General features: G+C 46.8%; 1 long non-coding RNA gene across 1 annotated transcript in view; it reads right to left on the reverse strand.

The window, feature by feature from the left end:
* LOC120902043 overlaps positions 1–14,196 on the reverse strand; it is a 40,388-nt gene that overhangs the window by 11,584 nt on the left and 14,608 nt on the right. The window contains exon 3 of the long non-coding RNA XR_005739368.1: positions 13,665–13,735. This is a non-coding gene — a long non-coding RNA (uncharacterized LOC120902043). The remainder of the gene's footprint in view (positions 1–13,664; positions 13,736–14,196) is intronic.

Consider the following 14,196-nt stretch of genomic DNA (forward strand, 5'->3'; position numbering starts at 1 on the left):
TATGGGATCAATTCCGATAAGAACGAAACGGCTCGAACTTACCCCCCCACACACACCCTGGGATTGCTAAAAATCCTTCTCCGCTCGTCGGATGCGTCGGTTGATTCGGTTGGCATGACCATCAAGAACACCGCTCCTTCCCCAAGCCGTCATTCTAAAACTTCAACAACTTGCTTTTATCTCCGACGCTGACGCACCGCATCTCACACACTTCGTGGAAGAACAGTTACTCAATCTTTTAAATTCCACCTTCAACTGAAACCTAAGCCACCGGAACCGTTCTTGCGAAAAGGTGAAAAGTGCTCGAAACCGGCCCGGACTTGCTTTCCCGGGGCCAGCCCACAACAGCGAAAGAGGCCCGCTCTTATCATCTTTCCGATGCCCGAGGGGAGCGCGCGCGCGCGAATCGTGGCGATAAATTCATTAAACCAAGCTCACCCACTCACTCTCGACGCTACGTTCTGCATGGATCATCGGGCTGTGTTGATGATGGCAAAAAGGGCGCGCAAAAGACCTGGCTCTATGTACCAGCTGCTCGTTCTAAGCCGCGAGGGACTTTTGACGGGCGCCATCGACAGGTTTCGACGCGCGCTGTTGCTTCTGGTGCGGTGGAAAAGTGTTTTAAATTTACGATTTTCAATTTACCCGTGGCAGCCGCGCCGCGGACCTTTCGGGCGTAACGACGACGGTCACCTCCCACCCCGGGCTGGAGGGAGTGCAAATTAAAAAATAAACCGAACTTTAGATGAGCTGACGGTTTTATCCCTTGGAATTATCCTTGGCAGCGTGTGATCTTTGCTTCGGGAAGGTTAGCTTTCTTGTTGTGTGGCGTTGCTGGATGAGTGGTTGCATATTAAACCCAAGAAAGTACATGACAGCATAGACCGTTCAATGTTTGTGTACTGAGTTTTGGAAAAAGCAAACTTTTTGTTCATGATATTTGACCGTATTTCATCGAAATACCAAATCCCCATACTGCATCGGAACCGCATTAGTCTAATATAATTTATGCAACCCGCTGTGGTCCATTTTTGTCCCATCGTGACAACCCCGTGGTGGCGCAGATGCTCCCAATCGATTAAATCATGGCTGTCTATCGGTACCGATCGGTCGCCGGCGGGACGGACACCAACAACGCCGCTGGGAGTGTTGTCCCGCCCTGCAGCATACCGACAGCGTCCATATTCAACAGCACCGATAAGGTCCAACCGGCAGCACAACCCCCGGGGCATGACGACAGCATAATGCGGTAAATATGTGACCGCAGCATCCTCGCCACTCACCACCTTGTCCACCCAATATCACCTCCCCAAAAACAGGGCAAAAGCACAAGCAGTGACATGCTGTGTGTCCGAGTCAAAGCGAAACCTAGCATCGGTACACAGGCAAAGCCATCGGGGAACGCCCTTGCTATTTTGCTCACCACATTCTCCCCCCCCCCCCCCAACGGGGAACACACGACAAGAGCCGTTGAAATAAAAACTCCTGACCAACCGACCGAGAGCGACCTAAAGCTCCGATGTCAACACACATGTTGACCGAACCGAAAATCGAACGCTGCGGTTCCCGTACTGTGGACAAGAACACGAAGAAGCGATAACCAAACGAAGTTGAGCCACTCTACGCAGAGACACGGAACAAAAAATCTAGAACCTACACTTCGCACACACACCGAGAATGAACCACCGAGGGGAATAGGGCAGGCCAAAAAAGTCGTCAGCTAATTTATTGCCCCAAAAATTTGACCACCGGGCCACGAGAGTCCGGGCTATGTCGAAAGCAGGCTCCACCTTACCTCAAACCACTCTCGATGTGGGTGGACAAGATTTGCCCACTTTTCCTTTGAAAGTCTGTACCGACTCTCGTATTGACATTTCTGATCTCGAGCCAATCGTTTGCCGTTCGAGACGGTATCTATCGTTCGATAGCTATCGAAGCCGGTTTTGCTGCCATTTCCGGTTGGCACTCGGTGGTTGGCAAAACCCTTCAACGTGCTGTGGTGCTGGCTTGTGTGCCGGGCGGAAGAAGAATGCAAAAGGATGCTCTTGCACGAACTTTCTGCAATTTCATCGGGACCTGGAGAGCAGTGAGGAGGTTTAAAAGCTCTTTCCCGCAGTTGCGGTGGTGTCCGGGATAGTGGATCTAGAAGTTGGCTATATAGCATTGGCTAGGTCGTCAGGAGTACGGTTTTGGTGCAAAGAAAGGACACAGTGGTCAACAGAACGCTTTTTGCTACTGTAAACATGGCAACCTGCCGCTTTTGGAGGGAAGCTATTCATTCCTGCCAAAGCGTGCTCACTTCAGACATGTCTAGAACAGCTTTCCAAACGGACTTTGGAGGTTCGGAGTTAGAGTGCAAGCTGGAGATGGAGCTAGAGCATGCACAGGCATATTCACGCTGGTCACTTTTGTTCGAGATTATGATTTATTCGACCTTTTCCCTTTAAGATTTAAAGCACGATAGCATTAAAGAATAACTCTTATCGATGTGGAATGGTTAAAGATCTATTGAATATGTGGTCATCCACAAGAAGTACATTTCAAGTAAATTTTAAAGTTTCATCCCTTTTCCCTCATTCACCCTTGTCGCTAACCATGCGTGATGCGTCTGACACAGAAAAGGCATTCCATGGTGGAAAAGCGATAGCACTGGCATAACGTTTGCTCAGCAAACACAGTTATCCCCCCCTCCCAACCCCCGTCCCACCTGTTTTGCGACATTTTCCCGCAGCACTTGTAACAAATCGGTCCCGATGGGGCGACTTCCGGTATGAGAGAAACATGCTCCACCGAGGCACTCCGGCACAACCCTCTCCCCTTAGACACGCATGTAGCACAACGGGGCCCACAACTGTTTCTAAATTGTTTGTGACTACATCAAACAAAACGTGAGAAAGTATAAGTCAGCACGGATTTACACGATTGCCATCTCTGAGTGTGTGAGGTGAGGTTTCTTCTGCAGTAGGTTGCTGCAGAATGCCGCCGTCGGAACATTTACTTCCGGAAAATAATTTAAATTGATCGTAATTTCCTCACGTACACACAGGCGCGGGATGCGGAGTCGTGGAGGCTTCTCCTGTTCGCACAAATTGGCACACGGGCGAAAAGTTGTAGGCCAAACTTTTCCCATTCAGCACCCGGAATCGAAATCGTTTTAACGTGCGGTGAAGAAGCCGGGTGGACGCAGGAGTTGCAACCCTGTGCCCGTTGCAAGTTTGCTACACACACATTCACACTAAATGGCAATTTCTTGAGACAGGCAAAAGGGGTTTTGGATGCCGGTTCTTCCTAATGTTTGTCTTCTATTTGGGATAATTAAAGACACTTTACCGAGAGAGCAGATAACACACGTATCGCCCAAACTCCTCGCTGCCAGTGGGATATTTTGAGGGTGGATATAGGGGGCATGCAGTGGTACAGATCCTGGAATGGTTTGCTGTCGGAGGTTGGTGAATGTTTCTCGGAAGGCTGCCCTACATTTGACTCTCTCACACTACACTTTGTGCCCACATCAATCTGTGTGAGCTACTGGCAAATTACCTTTCAACTTCTACGGCTTACCAGCCGTCTTGAAGACGACAGCAAGCATCTTGAGCTGCCATAAATAATCCGGAGTAGATGTCCGGATGGTACGCTTGGTCCAGAAGAGCTGATGCATCAACATTTTTCGCCCGTTCGGTTCCTAATGGTGTGAAAGCAATAACTTGTTTTGATAACAACTGCCGACTTCTGAGGAAACTAATATTGTAGCATCATAGCTTCTTGGAAATGAATAAGTACACGTTCGTCAAGCGAATGAGATGTTGTTTACTTCTAAAGTTTTTAGTGCCTGTCACTCTCATTCCTATTGCTTTCAATAACATTGTAGCTACTAAGTAATCTTGCATTTCTTTTTTTCCACTTACTTGAACTCAGGCTGCAGGAGGTCCGACAAGACATGATGCGAAGCAGAAGTGCTTCACTTTACTTCACCCAACCACACCAAACACCTGTCCCATAACACAAACACACAGGCACAAAAGTCATCGCTTCGAAAGTTAATCCACTTCTCTAGCCAAAAGCGATAACGATGACTGAGCTACCGGATAGGTGGTACCGTTCTTAATCCAGGTGACACTTTCACGATTCCTCAAGGATTTTCCCATTTTCAGCATCGGGCACCGGCTAAGCCTTCGCCATCATCCTATTTTCATCGTTTTTTCTTTCTCTCTCCTTGTATCGTCCCGAAATAGAAACCATTTCCAAGGGGAAAGAAGAAAAAAAACAAGCGTGCGAAAAAGTTGCGGTTCCTTTCCCCCCCGGGGCCATTGGGAGCACTGATCGCAAGTTAAGCCTTGTGCGAGACGTTGCGTGAAAGAAAAACAATGACAGCACAACCCACTGCGGCACTGCAGGTCGAGCAGGTGTCGGAAGGAAAACGTCCACTTAGAGCCGTGGGAGGTGAGATCAGACCTCGGCAAAAAGGGGTGAAGAGATGCAGGGGAAAATTCCATTATTCTTCAATTTCATTGATGGCTTCCGGGTAAAGATGGCCCCAGAAGGGACGTCAAACGAATCTTTTGCTCTCCTTCCGCACGGTTTTTTTGGGTACGATATGTGCCTAACTTTTGGCAGTTTTGTACGGTGGAATGACGGTTTGGGATGAGAAGTATTTAGTGGTACTCTTGACGGTACGAGTCGAGTGTCGTATGTCGAACTGTGTCAACAAGTACCCGGCTGGATGGTTTTAATTCAACGTGTTTGTTTAGGCCTTTTTGGAAGCATCAGGAAAAACTTCATACGAACATTTTCGAAAAAGGTAATTTTAATTAACATTATCAGTACACATCAAACAAGAGATGATGCCCCACACATGATCAACATGAATGAGCAGCGTTAACATGGTTGGGTGAGCTTTCAAAATATAGTGCCGGTGATGAAATATTACATTCCGAGTTCGAACATCGATTCGTCCAAACTGTAAATATTCAAACAAACCCTTAATTTATTTAGTTATGCAAAAAAACAGCTCTTCAATAACACACTTCTGCATCCCAACTCCTCGCAAGAAACTCCCCCTGCAATGCTCTCACAAATCTGACTCATATAAGACACACCCGAACGCTAACCTTCAGCCGATCCCGCCTGTGCGAAGGAAGTTTATCATAATAATTCATTTATTCATTGAATAGTAAATAAGCTTCGTCAGCCGGCGTGCCGTAACATTGCACCGCAAGTGACATGCAAAACGATAGCTTCGGGAAAATGTGACCAATCCCAATTTCCAACGCCCTCCGCCGTTCCTCCACCGCCGCAATACCTAATTTGAATCTCATTCTCCCCTTGGTACGGTTGAGGAACGTCGTACCTCAAAGATCCTGAACTACCAACTAACCGTTCGCCTTCTTGATCCTATCATGCATTCCGGCAAAAGGCGTATGGGGCACACTTGCGTTGTTTTTCGTACCCGCACCCGTCGTTCCCGCGCGCCCCTCGGCCCAAACACCAAGTGTTGGTAAAATCATACCACATGCCCTCTCACAGAATTGGTTTCCAGAAATTGGGTTAGCCCCGGGGGCACACATCCAACCAACTCTTTTGGCTCCTTCAGAAGCAGAGCACTGCGTACCGTCGTTCCTTCTGACAGGGAAAATGTTTGCGTCCTCCTTCAATCGGAAGGATGTGGATGAGAACGGGTGTTGTTGGTAGGGTTGAATGCAAACTGTCCCCCCCCCTCGGCTTCTATTCTCACCCAGAACAAACTGGCAAATAACGAGCGGCCTGGTTCGCAACAACACACAAGCACACACACAGACACTGCCCTGGAAAGGCACGAAGCACACGTTGAGGAGTTGAGAAAGTTTTTCAATAGAGAAAATAGTTCAACATATGTTGCCGGTTGGGTTTTATCGGGGCCAACTCCCACCCACCCGGCCGGCACACATACAAAAACAGCCCTGCATTTATCCGACCACGAGGTGACAGCTCGTAAATGGACATGATGGTAAACGAACCAGGTATTGGCTGATCTTTTAGCTGATTCGGTTCTCAACTTCCGGGGTGCGGTCGGTCGTCTTTTCATGCAGACGCAGACGCTAAGCCACAATGGGGAGCTTCTAATATCGCCTTCATGCTGATCGGGGCTGTTTTTAGCAAGGGGAAAGTTTTTTTTTGCCATGCCATGACATTAGAATGGTGAGTCGTTCTTCTTAATTTCTTCATTGGTTTATTAATGAATCAACACCATAAAACATGAAGGAATTTTAAACAGCTTTAAAGAGATAGGAATTAAAAATATCTATTTCTTTGAGCACTTTCTTGGTGCTCTCAAGGACTGTTTGAAGTTCATGGGATTTTACCTAAGGATGAAATAAAATAAAAATCCTATCAAGTGCAGGCGTCTGAGCAGTACACTTAATGACTTTACCGGTATTTCCAAGCATTGTACAACTAAAAAAAGGCAATAGAAAAGACACTCATCAACAGCTTCCTCTTTTTTTTCATTTTTCAGCATGTTTCCATCTCATCTTCTTCCCTCCACCGAAGCTAATCACAAAGCGAGGTCCCTCGTAAACGCGCTCTTATCGCAACGGTTCTCCGTTGCCCGAAACGGAGTGCCGCATGGAAACGGAAACGACTTCTAATTAGCTACGGGAAGTGGCTATTAAACGTCACAACGCTTGATGGCGCGCGAGTTTGAGATGATCTTGAGATGACGGCCAAGCCGGGACACCAAAACGACGCACAATGATAACGATGAGCCCATGGGATGGTGGACATAAATCATCGCGCGCGAGCGCACGGCGTGCCGAATCGTGCTCGAGAGAGACCCCGAAATTCCAGCAACGGAGGGGCTATCGGGTGGCACAGCAGCTGATAAAAATCGTTCCAAAATCCACTTCAACACGTCCACTCCACCGGTGGGCCATTGTGAAGTTGACGTCGATTGAGAGGTTTGCTGGAATGGACGCTCACGCTTCTGCTGGAGGTCGTGTCGAGAAGGTCGAAAGGAAAGGCGCCCCGAGGAAAGGTTTACGGGCGGATTTGTACTGATAAGCGTGGCAAAACGATGAACTTTTAGGTTTGTGGGTTTAGGAGGTGCTTTGAATAGCTCTCACCAAATGCGATGGATGATATAGCATCACTAAGTAATTGTTTGCGCAGAAACCCTTTAACAAAATTCGATGCCTTAGCTCCCTTTGGCTAGCAAACAAAGTGACACAAGCAGTTTCGCATTGAACAGGAGAACGCATTTTTATTTATCAATTCGATTGTTGACAACACAACACAAGATAACAGTTATAAATAAATTCAATTCTATTTTAAATTCTCTCCATACACGACAAGCTACGCGTAGTGGGCGAAATATTGACCATGCATGCGACTGTCCCCGATTCATGCTCTTCCCACGGCTAATCAAATATTCCAACATCGAGTACCAAGCACATTCGCTCGACTAGATTCAATTTTATTTACAGCACACACACAGACACACTCACGACACTGCAAAGGTACACAATAAATCACCCACGTGGGAATGAATTTCGGCGTCCAAAGCTTAACAGTGTGTGCGGGAAAAAAGGCTGACTTTAACGAATTTGTTCGCTACTGAGAATGGAGAAAACATTCACACACACACCCAAACAAAAAAGGAGCCAAACCGAACGATAATTTAATAACAGAACGTAGCAGTCAAACAATCCTGTCGCAGGCAACACAAAACAAGCTAAAACCGTTCTGCAACTTGACCGTTTGGCGCGAGCGAAACATAAATGGAAGTAAAACAAAAGGATGCAATCGAACACGTGTTCGCTTGATTCCGTGCGCTGCCGTATAACGGTTGCGACCAACACCGAACGCAACCGAAGACGCATTCCCACCCCTGAAACGGAGTCAAATCGAGAGCAAAATAAAGTCCCCCGACCACCCGTCTCAGTGCCGGCAGAACAAAACACTAAAATCCACCATTGTCGCACCGCTATGCGCAATAGAGCAAATGCACACAGACACACATACAGGCACACAAACACCCAAACTATTTCCATAATCGTCGCTGCATTTGTAGTCCAAAATGGGAGCCAGCACACACAAAAAGAAACAAACGAAAAGCAACACCCTCCAATTAGAAGGGCAAGGGGGACACACCACGGGGATGGGATGCAATGGTGCAGTTGCAACGCTGCAGCACCGGCGTGACAAGTGCAACCCCACCACAAGGGTTACACCCCGCCCGGAGCCACCACCTCGGGAGCCCCTCGAGGCACAATTTAAAGCACCGATCTCTCGCTCTTGAGCGAAATTCTGAATTGGATCTTTTCCGCAAATATCAGCGGGTGATAAGGGGGGGCGGGATGGGTACAACTGGTTCACTGCAAAAAGGAAATGCACTCCAGTGCAGTAGAGCCACACACACACACACACCGCCGACCGACCCGAACACACCGTCGGCGAGAGTATATGGTGCACATGTTTTACATTTCTGCAGTTGCACTTTTCGAAATCGAATGGAATATCGTTCGTGGCCATCCACCACCGTCGAGTGAAAGAGGGGGAAGGGAGGAGGGTTTACCCCCTCCCCCCCTTTTTGCCACTAGCGGTCCGCTACCACCACACGCGCAAACAAAGCACCCGCAAATGCGTTTTGGCGAAAACGGAATGCAAAGCGACCCGCCGCGTGCAACCGATTTTCACCTTTTTCCACCACCACGGCGTGCTCGAGGGCCATCGTGCCGAGTGTGGGTATGAGTGGAAGAATCAGAAAGGGAAGTTTGCAGTTGCTTGCCCTGAGCCACACACACACACACACACACACACCTACGGGGGGTCTTATTTTTTCGAACTAAAAACAAGGGAGCAAATGAAAAACGGCACAGAACTGTAGTTTACCAGCAGCCTTTCCATTCCATTGCCGCCCGCCTTGTTCGGTTGAACAAAAAGTTGAACCAGTTGCGGTAGGAACAAGTAGAAGGAAAATGCTGGCCTACTGCTACTACTACCCGTCATTTCTTTCTTTTGCAGGACAGCACCACAAATGGTACTAGCCGATTTTCACACACGAGAAAGAGAGAATGCTTCTCTGCGTGGAAAAATCTCCCTCTCGATGGGCATTTAAAAACGTCCCCGGCGTGGCCAGCTGGTTGGGGACGGACGCATGGGGCGGGTTTTATTTGCATGCATGGAATAAAATTTATTGCAAGCAGCAGCAGCAGACAGAAAAAGATGTAGACCGAACGTTTGTGTGTGTATGGTGCAAACGGTAGTACACATTGCTGCATCCTTGCAATAGTTTTACCTCTTTGCGTGTATTGTTTAAGCGTGTCGTTGCGTGTGATGGTGAGTAAGGATGGAAAAGAGTTTTGTAGCTTTGTTTTTGTTTTGAGTGCTTTATTTTTGAAAATATTTAGACTCTATAAAGGACATGATGTTGATTAAAATGAAAGTAAAGAGAAGTCGTACTTTGCTTTTATACGCCTGGAAGATATATTTATGATCGTGAGTTGGATCAAGTACATATGTAAATATTCTAAACTTGGATATTAGAATTATTTACCATCAACGGCTATGGAGGATGAATGGGTCGATCGCTGCTACAGCCAAAGTTTGATTTTATTATCATAATTATCAATGGATTGGCTACATTGGACTTATTATGGACTAAATAATCTTAGCCGAAACATGATCTGTACTGGAATATTTCCTGGTGTCTTGGAGAACCGCATCACATAGGCCCATAAGTTCTCCCAAATATGATTCCAATAGGATTGATTGCATGTATGAAAAAACCTATGGTTATGAATTTTGAATCTTGCACAGTATAAAAATTAAATGAAATGCTTTACAAGAAACAAATTTTTGAGCATTTCTGTACATAAATTCAGAGAAAAGAGCATTTTAAACTCAATGTTGTGTTGAATTCAGTTTGAAAGACTTGTATATGCTAATGTGTTTTCATGTTTCAAGGATAATTTTTATATAACAAAATGACAAAAGGAATTTTCATACAACACAACCCATGAAATTATCAGCGAGTGTCTCCAAAGCTTGGCAAGATGGCGTGGAGGCGTCCGCCATTAGGGCCGGGATAATGGACTGGCAGACGAAGGCGCGAGACCGTGAGCGGTTTCGGACACTCCTGAGGCAGGCCAAGACCGCAAAGCGGTTGTAGCACCCGATAAGTAAGTAAGTAGGTTTCCAAAGCTAGCTGCGCTTTATCATCACATGTTCAGCTGAAGCTTCAAGCTTCAGGTTTAAAATTCCCGATGGTGATCTATAGGAGATGATAAATTACAAGAAACAGTAAACTAATATATTATCCAGCTGATCAAATCCTGGATTCAAAATTGTCTTATATACTAACAAAATAAACTATAAACTAAATAACTTATATACTAACAGATGGCAACCAATTGGAAACGATTACTTTCAAGATCCCATCATCGATATGTCTGTTTCGATAAGGGTAGAATAACAATATTTCCTTTCCATACGCCTAACGAAACTACTACGGTATCGCTTATTTGCAGTGCGTAGGAAGTTGTCAATACAATGTACAGACCTATTCCAGACGACAAATAAACGATTGTTTACTTTATGAGCAAGCTTTACCAACACACACACATAGATCCAGAATCAAACAAAACAAACGCAAACAGCGCCTAGAGCCTAAAAAAACTTCCACCCATAAACGAAGACATTGTCAATTGCAATAAATAAACAATTACTAAGCGCCCTTGCCCTCGGAGGATGCCTACGTCATGCCGAACCCCACGCCACCCACTGCTGCGGGAGAACAATGAACCAACAAAAGCTTCGCCCGGAAGGAGGCGTCTGCTACTCGATTCGGCTAATTTGATGCAATCTTCTTCGAAATTTGCTCGACAATCGTAGGAAATAAAATAAAATAAATACGATCGAAGGACCGTGGGGCCAGTAGTGCCGCGCCGTGCAAGAATAGCACTGTTCGTGTGTCGGTGTGTGTGCAGGCAGGGATGATGGTATCGTACCGGTGTTGTGATGTCCGCCTCTCACGATGCTGTCAGAGATTTTCCGATCTGATGTGGTGAATTGAATCAATAAAGCGAACGAAATCGTGTGGCCACTTCAGCGCGACGGTTGTGAAATGGACTTAGGACATAGCCCAAGCGCACAGCAAAACAAAAGAGGCAGAAGAGGCAGGCGAAAAACTGCTGCGCCAAACAGAAAATCGCTGCTCCAAGACGGAAAAGGTTCAGTTGTTCGCTCGATCGGTCTTCAGGCATGGTGGTTCTTCCCCCTGTTCCCCTCCCTTGCGACAAATGTACTCCCACGCGCTGGCAGGCGATTTCGGTAGAACCTTTCTGGGGTAGAGCCGGTTGGAGTCTCTGTGGAGTCCGCAGTAGCGACAACGGCCGAAAGAAAAATTGTTGCTGTCTATTGAAATGTAACGATTCGATTCCGGTTATGGGATACTGTTATTGTTCGACCGAAAGCCTGCCCATCCCCCCTCCGCACCTCTCGGTTTTGCGCGCCATCATGAATGGAATCTCCGCGCTCCGTGTGTGAGGATGAAAAGCAAATTCCAATGGAAAAATGGCAGGGAAGGGGAAACTGTTGGAGAGCATTGCTTCTTCATCGGTCCCCGTCCATTCCCCTTTTCATATGCTTCTCCAATACATTCTTGCGCCGGCTGTGGGGGTGGAAAGGATAACGCGCTCGGGATGATTGTGGGAAAATTGTGGGCTTTTCCAACGAAACGAACGCACACAGCTCTGTGTCCACAATTGGGCGCTCGCTTTAGTCCCGATGTGTTTGCTTCCTTCCGGCCCATCGCCCCACACACAAGCACATACACACACACAACCGGAAGCCTCTCATCATCACGCCCCAGAAATAATCTCCTTCCTATCGCTTTTTCTCTGCATCTCTTTTTTTTTGTTAGGCCATTTCCCCACCATTGATTGTGGTGATTTTCCTCCCTCCCTTTTTTCCCGTTCGCTTCCCATTCGCTTGTCTGTCTGGTCGGCACCGGGTACCGATGGAATGGACGGAAAACGGTCGTTTGCTTCGCGTTCCACCACAAAACCATCAGCATTATGCAGCAGCAGACAAAGAAAAAAAGAGGACGGCGAGCTTTCGGGCGAAAAAACCCTTTAGCAAAAACATAGCTGGAACCATCCGGACCAGCACTCGCACACACACGCTCACACAAACACAGCTACTCTTTCCGCATGGAGAAATGTGGAAAATATGGTACCGCTCGCGACACGGTCTGAGTTAGGCGGGTAGGCACGCGAAAGGATCGACGGCAAAAGCAGCCTTCTAAGGTTCGTAGTCGCTGCTCGTAGTCTTCCCTCCCTGGCTCCGTTCGCTATCAAAAGAGTGTAACGGCAACATAACGGCAAACAAAAAAGAAAGAAAGAAAGAAAAAGGAACACAACACAACCTCCAATGCTGGCGATTGACTGGCAGGCTGGATGGCTTCAATAAGGATCGAATTTGGACTCGAACCAACCCCCCCCCCCCCCCAGCAGGAGCACAAAATGCCCATTTCCGGACGCCATTTTCACCCACTACACATCCGGCACATCAGGGCGGCACGGAGCTTTTGGGAGCAGTGAACGACGGCGGCTTTGAAAGGCTAGACATTCCCGAAGGCACACGCAAAAACCCCTTGGTATGAGATTTCCAATCAGTGCGGTTCGGAGCGGGCGGGTGCTGTGTGTGTGTGTGTGCTGTGTTTTTTTACGGCAAACTTTTACCAGCGATCGGAATTTTGCGTTGCTTTTTTTTGTCTTTTCCTTTTTATGGTCGGGCGAACGCCTCATGTACCTTTGGGTACCTTTGGGCGTCCTTTAACTTCTATCGGCCTACGAATTTTTACGGGACGCATTTACCGGACGGACGCACTTGGTACGATGTTGCAGACGGATCGCAGGTTGTTTTTTTATTTGGTGGTTGCAAAAACTAAAACCAAGCCCCAAGTGTCTTACCCGAAGGCATAAAACTGCAACACCATCCCAAAGGTATGGAGTGGAGAGAGAAAAACTCTCTCACACACACCCAACATGTTACTTTGCCACTTCCGACACAGTCGGTAGTTTCGGCCGGGATGAAATAATAAAATCAGAACCAAGTGGCTTTTATGCGTTTTATGGCGCATTATCGAAAGAAGCACGCTCTTTCCTCGGGGTGAAAGTAGTATCATCAAACACAGAAACGCCGGTCCCCCTACCACCACCACCACCATTTATGACCGCTTCATCGATAGGGCAAACGCGTCTTCTCGCTTAGGCGAGGAGGAGTGTTAAAAACAAGACGTCACGCATTCGCGATCGGAACAGATACACTAACGCTCAAACTTTTGGGCCGATGGGTTAACAACAACACATGGCCACGGATGGGAAGGGAGCAAGTAAAACAAACGATGAGCGTGAAATGTGCCATCAAATGTTGATGGTAGGCACGGTGGGTGGGTTGGAGTGTATCGATAGAACCCACCTTTCCCTGTACGTACACCATTACCGGATGGTTTGGGAATGGTAGCATGTTGGAAATGGTAGATTTTGATTTACGGCCAGTTGTGAGGTGAAAAATGGGCAAACAGACAGCTGCAAGTGCTCGTGCAGCATGAGAGCACGGGGAACTGTTTCGAATCGATAATATTTGCTTTCTTCACACACATACGCTTAACGGGAACACCCACTTACCAAGAGGACGTTTCTAATCGGGAGCCTGGTGCGGTTGGGTTGGGCCGATGGGGAAAGTGAATTACTAGCATCTGGAAGAATAAAGAGACAAATAATAGTAATGATCGGTTAGATTGGTAAACGCTGGTACGTGTTTGTTTTTCAGGGTAGTTAGATATTGAATTCGATTCTCAACATCTTCATTATATACAGTTAATGCAGCTATTTAATGAACCTTTGAAAAACACTGTTGAATGGACTGTTAAAATAGCAATAATCATTATCATCAGATTCAAACTTTTGCAAACCAAACCAAAGACCTACATAAATGTATATCGTTTTGTAATACTGGGGCCTTTCACGATGCTAGCCAGCTTGTTTATATGGAGTTTGACAGTTGACGACTGAAATCATGTCAACGCTCCATACAAATCGACACACAAAACAAGTGTACGATTATCAACCTAGATTATTTCAGCCTCAAAGCTAGAATTGGATTCGAGTACCTGCTTGAAGAAATGTCAAAACAAGTCGTTTTTTTTATTCACCACAA

The sequence above is a fragment of the Anopheles arabiensis genome, chromosome 3 (assembly GCF_016920715.1).
Source record: "Anopheles arabiensis isolate DONGOLA chromosome 3, AaraD3, whole genome shotgun sequence".
Taxonomy (NCBI): Eukaryota; Metazoa; Arthropoda; class Insecta; order Diptera; family Culicidae; genus Anopheles; species Anopheles arabiensis.